General features: G+C 44.3%; 1 long non-coding RNA gene across 1 annotated transcript; it reads left to right on the top strand.

The window, feature by feature from the left end:
• Window positions 1-4,478: 4,478 nt before the first annotated feature.
• Window positions 4,479-6,874, top strand: LOC144326951 (uncharacterized). The gene is made up of 2 exons (XR_013391868.1): window positions 4,479-5,321; window positions 6,037-6,874. It is a non-coding gene; the product is annotated as an uncharacterized LOC144326951 (long non-coding RNA).
• The last annotated feature ends 663 nt before the right edge of the window (window positions 6,875-7,537 follow it).

Below are 7,537 nucleotides of genomic sequence, written 5' to 3'. Positions count from 1 at the left end.
AAGGCCATTTTCTATTTTATCAAGTGAAGCTTATGGGAGCACCAATTAGAGCCAATTATAACTTCATTTACCTTTAACCCGCAGTGCAGTGACCTTTGTATTTAACCCAATTGGAATGCTGCCATGCTAGAGTTAATTGTTAAATTTGCTGATCCATGGTAGGAAAGGGTCGGAGTAATGCCCATTTAGAAAACAGTGGATTGTAATTGAACACCTCCTTTTCCCAAGGGGCAAAAGCCAGTGATCCTTTCAAAATTTTGCAGTTCAGCTGCCTTGTTAAAGAAAAACAAATGTGAACCTTCATCCACAGTATATACCTTTCCCCCTTATATTTGTGCAGTTGTACATTATCACTGAAGCTCCCTTGGCAAATAGAGCATCTGCAGATTGAGCTCCTCAAAACAGTGCAATCCTATGCGCCTAGAAGTGACTTTAACTGTGCATAGGATTGCAACCAAAGAGTCCCAAAAGGCAAAGGTAGAACTGCTCATGAATGGGCAACTTCCCAGGTTTTCTTTAAATATTTCCTATTGGATTCACTAGGCTGCAGAACAAACATACTAAGTAGAACCACTATGCTATATAAAGGTAAAGGGACCTCTGACCATTAGGTCCAGTCGTGGCCGACTCTGGGGTTGCGGCGCTCATCTCACTTTATTGGCCGAGGGAGCAGGCATACAGCTTCCGGGTCATGTGGCCAGCATGACTAAGCCTCTTCTGGCAAACCAGAGCAGTGCACGGAAATGCCATTTACCTTCCCGCCGGAGCGGTCCCTATTTATCTACTTGCACTTTGACGTGCTTTTGAACTGCTAGGTTGGCAGGAGCAGGGACTGAGCAACGGGAGCTCACCCCGTCACGGGGATTCAAACTGCCGACCTTCTGATCAGCAAGTCCTAGGCTCTGTGGTTTAACCCACAGTGCCACCCGCGTCCCACTAGTGCTATATACTGACCTCTAAACATCCATAGAGTTCATATTTCCTTACTGCTGTAAAGCTGCGCATATCAGGATATGTGGATGACTTGCACTTCCACTGCAGTGTGCAAAGTGAGAACCTAGGGATATTACCCATGGAAAGATGTGTGAGCTTTAGTCTACAAATAGATTTAAAACATATCCTCAATGTGGATTTTTTTTATTTCACCATTACAGAAGAAGCTCTTTTGCCAGTTCTTATAACTGTTATAAATTAGACATATAACACATATGCAAGTCCTATGAGTAAAATCAGTGAAGAAATAAAATATGATATTTTTTATTTATATTCTGTGCAGTACTCATGTTGCATGTATGGTGTTCATTTACACAGATACTGCTCTGAGGCCTTTTACAATCATTCAGTGTATAAATTTTAGGAAATAACGGAAGTTACTGAAGTTTGAGTATATTAGCTTGTTGGTTCCTTACACTATACGGGCTGTTATGACCTTCCAATGACATTGTTAGTAGCTGGCAGGCTGCCAGTCCCTGCTGAGATAGGGCCAGTGTTGTGATTCGCTAATTGCAGCATTAAGGCAACCTATTGCAGACAGTGTGTGTGTTTTGCCTGGGCCGGCTTAAGGTATATAAACTGGGCCAAGTGCCAGTTTGTTTTTCTTGTTCTTCTTGTTCCTGATGTTCCAATAAATCCTTTCTGAGCTGAATCTTGGTCTTGGGTCATGCCTGAACCCACCTACACTTCACAGACAACTCCCCATTTACATGGGGGTTACGTTATGGACCCCCACAGGCATCAGTGAAATGACATAAAATGGGGAGATGCCTGTGGGAAGAAGCTTTCCCACACCTCAACTGAGGAAGCTGTGCTTTCCCTTGGGACTTGGCTGACCAGGTGCTCTTCATTTCTGGATAACATTTCCAGGTCATGTGCCCAGTCATGTGCAAATAGAATGTACATAAATGGGGAGTTGTCTGTAAACTGGTGGTATTAGTGCTATGTAGGGAGTGAATTAATTTGTTAATCATATAAGCGTCAGGAGTTTGGTGTGGAGATCACCTTCCTGTCTTCTCTGTACATATTTCCCCATCCTCTCTGTTCACATTCCCACCCTTCCACCTTTATCTTCATCAATCTACCATCATCTCACCCCCGCCCCCCCAAGTTTCTCTCGCTTTTCCATTATAATTTGCATGGTTGCACCCCAGAAGTTTAAAATGGCTCCTGAATGGAAATGTACACAGAGTCTCTCTTTAAAATGCCCCTTGAGTATTTTTAAACATTCCCTGAATTGCAGTGCACCTGCTAGATAATGATGGCACTTGCTGCATTGGTCTATTTATAAATATTGGTGGCGGCAATGAATTAAGCTACTCCTGACTATGTCCACAGGAGGACTGAGTGGCAGAAAAATTACATTGGAGAAATGTTTCCGACATTGCTACAACATTTTCTGAGCAGCCTACCATTTTAAGCAATTTTAAAGACCCTCTCTATTTATAGAGTCAAGGAGAAAACGATAGCACCCATGCCAGTTAGGCAATTAAAAGGTGTTGCGGGTAGAGCAAAATTGACACAATTACCAAGGGAACAGGTTTTTATTGTCACATGCTTATGTCTGGATAAGCATTTGGAAAAGGGATTCCGCACAAGCAGGAAGCTAGGTAGGAACTTTGCTGAGCGGGTGACCGGGAAACAATACTTAACTCAGGAAGCAGTCATAGACTCATAGAATTGTATCTCTCACATAATCATCACCCCAGTAAAAGTAAGATAGTGCTATATAAACAAGGTGTGCTGGTCCCAGGGGGAGATTACCGTGAGGGGTGGTCAGGGACCTGGGTCGAGGGTCTGTAGACTGTCCTCCAAGGGCGAAGCGGGGTCCAAAGCGAGGAGCTGGGCAAGGACGGGAACTCTGGAAGAACAGGTCTTCAATGACGTTGCTCCCGCAACCTGGGACCGGGCTGACAGGCCTTTATCTTCTCTGAGGCCAGGGGCGGTCCCGGCCCCCAGGTGACCCGCCTCTCCTGGCCTTAAGGCGAGCACTCCTCCTGAGAGAACCCAGTTCCCTCCGCCTCTCTGCCCTGAGCCTCTGCAGCTCAGGAGAGGCTGGAGGGTTACTGGACCCAGGGGGAGACTCATCTTCCCCTGACAGGGCTGGGAGAGGCGCACCTGTAGGCAATGTGTCCTCAATCACCTCCGGAGCCAGAGTGGATTCACCTGGTGCCTGCTCCTGAGGATCCGGCACAGGTGCAGGCGCTTCAGAATCAAGGCCCTGCCCCAGCTCAGCTGGCCCTGGAGGCGGGGACTCCTGTGCAGGCTGGGATTCCTCCGGTTCAGCCTCTGAATTGGATTCCCAGGCTATCACACCAGGCTTCAGATTGTGATTGTGATAGTACCAGGCTAAAACAAAAACAAAAAGATTAGAGACCACACTTGGAAAATTATCACACATTTCTTATAACTTAAAAGAATTTTCAAGTTGCAAAGCATCATATGTATGAAAAATAGTTGCTGGCTTAGACTCCATCTGCAGTATACACTTGAAGCAGTATTATACCACTTTAAACAGTCATGGCTTCCTGCAAAGAATCATGGGAGCAGCAGTTTGTTAAGGGTTCTGCAAGTTGTTAAAAGACCCCCATTATCCCCACAGACCTACAATTTCTAGAGTTCACTGGGAAGAGGGACTTATTGTTAAACCACTCTGAGAATTGCAGCTCTGTGAGGAGAACAGATGCCTTGTCTCCTCCACTCATCTCTGCAAAGAACCTGTTCCACGGAGATTGTTCCTTCCCTATTTCACTTCCTTGTTGGGGCTTGATTCAGGGAACCTAAGGCCAAAGTACATGAAGACAGTCCTCTATTTGAAAGTCTACTTGACAGGCTGCCTGGTCCAACTAGCAGGAGCCTTAAAGCTGTCCCTCATCACTTAACACCAGGACAGCAGATTTCCATTGACTCTCTTAACAGAAAGTAACTGCAGCCTATCTGAACAACAATCATTTTGCTGGTTATAGAATAAAAGTCCAATATGAGCAATATGAGGCCTACGTTCATTTTAACAAGCAAAATATCCTTACCTCTACAAAATCACTGGCCCATATGTTCTGGATGGAATCACCAGTTTAGAATGGGGAACAGGAATACAGTGACTTGTTATTTTGTGGTAAGGTTCTGGTGTCACTTGTCATCCCCGACAGCAGCAAAGGAGAAAAGATCAGAGTAATATTGGACTATATCCAGCACTGTCCTTCCACCGCTCTTTGATCCAGTGAAGGGTTTTGTGAATGCAGCAGGATGAGAGGACAACTTTTGCCAATTTCCCCCTTTCCTCTGCAACTCCTATGTGGAAACAGATGAGGGAGGAGAATAGGGTTGCTGCAGAAGGAAGGGGGAACCATCACAAATCATCGAACCTCGCTTCCAAACACTGAGCATTACCAAGATGCAGAGGGGTGCAAAGTGTTAGTTTCTGTTTCCTCACTGTGCAGCTGCTTGCAGTCACAGGACTCTGTTTACATTCCACAGAGTCCAGATACTGTTGGAGTCTCACGGGAAAGGGAGACGGGATGTGACGTTACTGGTTTCCTGTTTCCTTTGTTCTGTTTTTCCTTTGTTCAGTTGCTCTCTGCTTCTCATAGAGAGAAGATGTATTTTTCTTCGCTCTCTGTATAGCTTAGTAATAAAGTATAGCAATGTAGCCCATACCTATCTCATCCTTCCGTTGTGGACTTTGTTGTTTTAAAGCTCTGCTGGGAGGGCTCGGAAGAAGATGAGCCTTATCAGCTCGGACGAACAGAGCTGAAATCCCAATACAAAGTTCAGTGTGCTGCTGGCACGAAAGAGACAATGTGCTGCTCCTTTGTCCCACTCAGCTCCCTGCACCTCCCACCTTCCCATCTCCATAAAGAGCAGTGACACTCGCCAACAGGAAAAGAGACATGCTACTCTGCCTTGCCTGTGCCACCCCATTGGCACGTCTGTTAAAGGTAAGAGCCATACAGAGGGAGAACAGGGGCCTTAAAGTTTCCTGTTAACAGCACCTGGACCGCAGACTGAACTGGCTCACAGGTCACCAGGCTACAGCCTCTGCCAGTATGGTGAGATGCACTGTATTTCTTCTCTTTTTAAATTATAGCGGTTATTTGTAAATTTGCATCCATCTGGATAAATCGGCACATACGAGCTGTCATTCTGTGCCCTCTTTTGTTCTCTTTTTTTTGTTGACAGCGTGCAAGTGGCCACCCTAACAACTGTTGATTAGGGACTCTGAAGTATAGCACCCACAAATAAGCGGTGGATCTGCTGCAAAGTCACAATACAGAAACGTTTGGAAATTCTCCAATTACCTGTGGAAGACTCCTACACAAAATAAAAAAGTACGCTGCTTTTTTTCTTCAAACGGCTGTCATTGTTTCATAGATGTGGGTGTGAAGCCTGCAAACAAACACTGTGTAAGGAGCTGGTTTAAAGGGTTTTTTCGTTTCTTTTTAACACACAGAGCATGATTAAAAGATAAATGTTATTCCTCATTATAAGGAAGAACTAAACTGTAAAGTCCTTCAAAAGCCTAAAAGCAACCAAAAAGCTGTTTTACATAGCACGACCCACAAAGTTAATAAACTATAACATCAATACATTTTTATGTTATGTTATGTAAGGAGAAGGATGAAACAGTTGCATGCTCATAGTGTAGGCAGATCAGGAGAAACTGGATGCTTGCTCAGTTATTAATTCCTCATTCAGGAAAGTCAGGTTGCTGGATTGCCTTAAAACAGTAGCAGCTAGTTACCAATTGCTCTCTTCCCAATCTTCCATTCCTGGAAAAGATGCTTGAACAAGCTTGTACTAACACCATCTAGAATACCCATCAGCTTTCTAGGCTACTGTCACTCTGGGCTCTAGCCTGAGTTTTAATTAATTAATTAATTAATTAATTAATTAATTAATTAATTCCCCACACTTCTTCCTATAGAAGTCCAGCAACTAACAAGTGAAAAAGCAATAAAAACAATCCCAGAGACTGTGCTTGTGGTATTTGTATGTGATTGTCAACCAGACTTCTGCAATAAAAATAATCCCTCCTGTTTGCAGGGAGAGAATTGCTGATATAACCAAAATAGCACCACCCATGAACAAGAGAGAAGTATCAGCAGATTAGGGGGAATATCAAGGTCAGATGGAATTCATAATATTATAAAAACCTCTCTCAAGTTCAGCAAGAATGCCTCCCCTTTAATGGACACCTGAAATGGATACCTCACTCTGCTTCCCAAAGTGAAACTCCCCCAGTTTCAATACCTGAAGTGAGTACCTCAGTTTGTTGCAGGATCATGATCTGGGCCCGTGGGGCAGGGCTGTGGTTATGTTCCATTCAGCCTTGGTAGAGGCAATATTGAGATACAGAGCATGTCAGGGGGGAGTGATGAAAGCAGCTTTTCTGTTTTGCACTGACAATGCTGGATTCCCATTGACCATGGATCGTTCTTTCCTGAGAACCTCTTCTCTCAGCCCCACAATGTTGCTGTGGAGAACACACCAGAGGGAAACAGAATGGCGGCATCTCAACAGGGCAGCAGGTGAGCATCACTTGCCTGCCCTGCATGCACAGGCCACATGGATGTGAGCTGCAGGAGGACCATGGGCAGCCCGGCTGCCTCCCTTGTCCCAGGAAGAAGGCACTTGTCCTGGACAGGCATGGGTAGAAATCTGGCTTGAGAAGATAAGTCTTGATGGATGATATGGCACACCCAGTGCATTACTTTGAATTGTGGATTGTCACAGCATTAAGCACCCAGGCCAAGAGTAAATGAAACAAACACACAGCAACAGCAGCAATATCACCAGCCAATATGAGGTATCCTGAAGTCTACTGTAGCAATGGTGTTTGTGTGTGTGTAATTTTTTTTAATAAAATAAAAAGAAATTGAAAGTTGATTTCCTAAAAATGAAATAAAGGTCTGCTGCTTTTCGTTATCCTAACACAGGCTTCCTCAGACTCAGCTCTCCAGATGTTTTTGGCCTACAACTCCCATGATCCCTAGCTAGCAAGACCAGTGGTCAGGGATGATGGGAACTGTAGTCTCAAAACATCAGGAGGGCCGAGTCTGAAGAAGCCTGTCCTAACACAAATAAAAAATTAAATATTGTGACCCTAATTAATAACTAGGTTGGGTGCCCCACAGTCCCCTGATTTCCACGCCTATGTGCAGGTTGCAAATAAATGTCAAAATAAGGAGAAAGAGAAGAAGATGAGAGCCTGTTCATGGACCCAGCCAATCATAGGCATGCTTACTTGACTGTATGTTTCTTTGTGTGCAGCTTAGGTCCAGAGATATCATTCACTTTAACAACATATGCACATGGGCACAGTTTGGTGTGAAACATTTTGCTGTAGGCCTCACATGTTGATCGGTAACATGTTACTGGATCTTGTGATTTCCCCCCTCCTCCTTTTCCTTTGAAATCAATAATCCTGATTATTATTAATCAGAGGAAGTTAACTGGAGACACATGTAGGTACTCAGCGACTACACAAGTGATTCTGTTTTTTCTTGATGAGGTGATCTGAAAGTATAGTAAAGGGCAGTTTGTA

Source organism: Podarcis muralis, chromosome 2, assembly GCF_964188315.1.
Source record: "Podarcis muralis chromosome 2, rPodMur119.hap1.1, whole genome shotgun sequence".
Taxonomy (NCBI): domain Eukaryota; kingdom Metazoa; phylum Chordata; class Lepidosauria; order Squamata; family Lacertidae; genus Podarcis; species Podarcis muralis.
The sequence above is the reverse complement of the archived record's forward strand: the minus strand, read 5'-3'. Positions and strand labels throughout refer to the sequence as shown.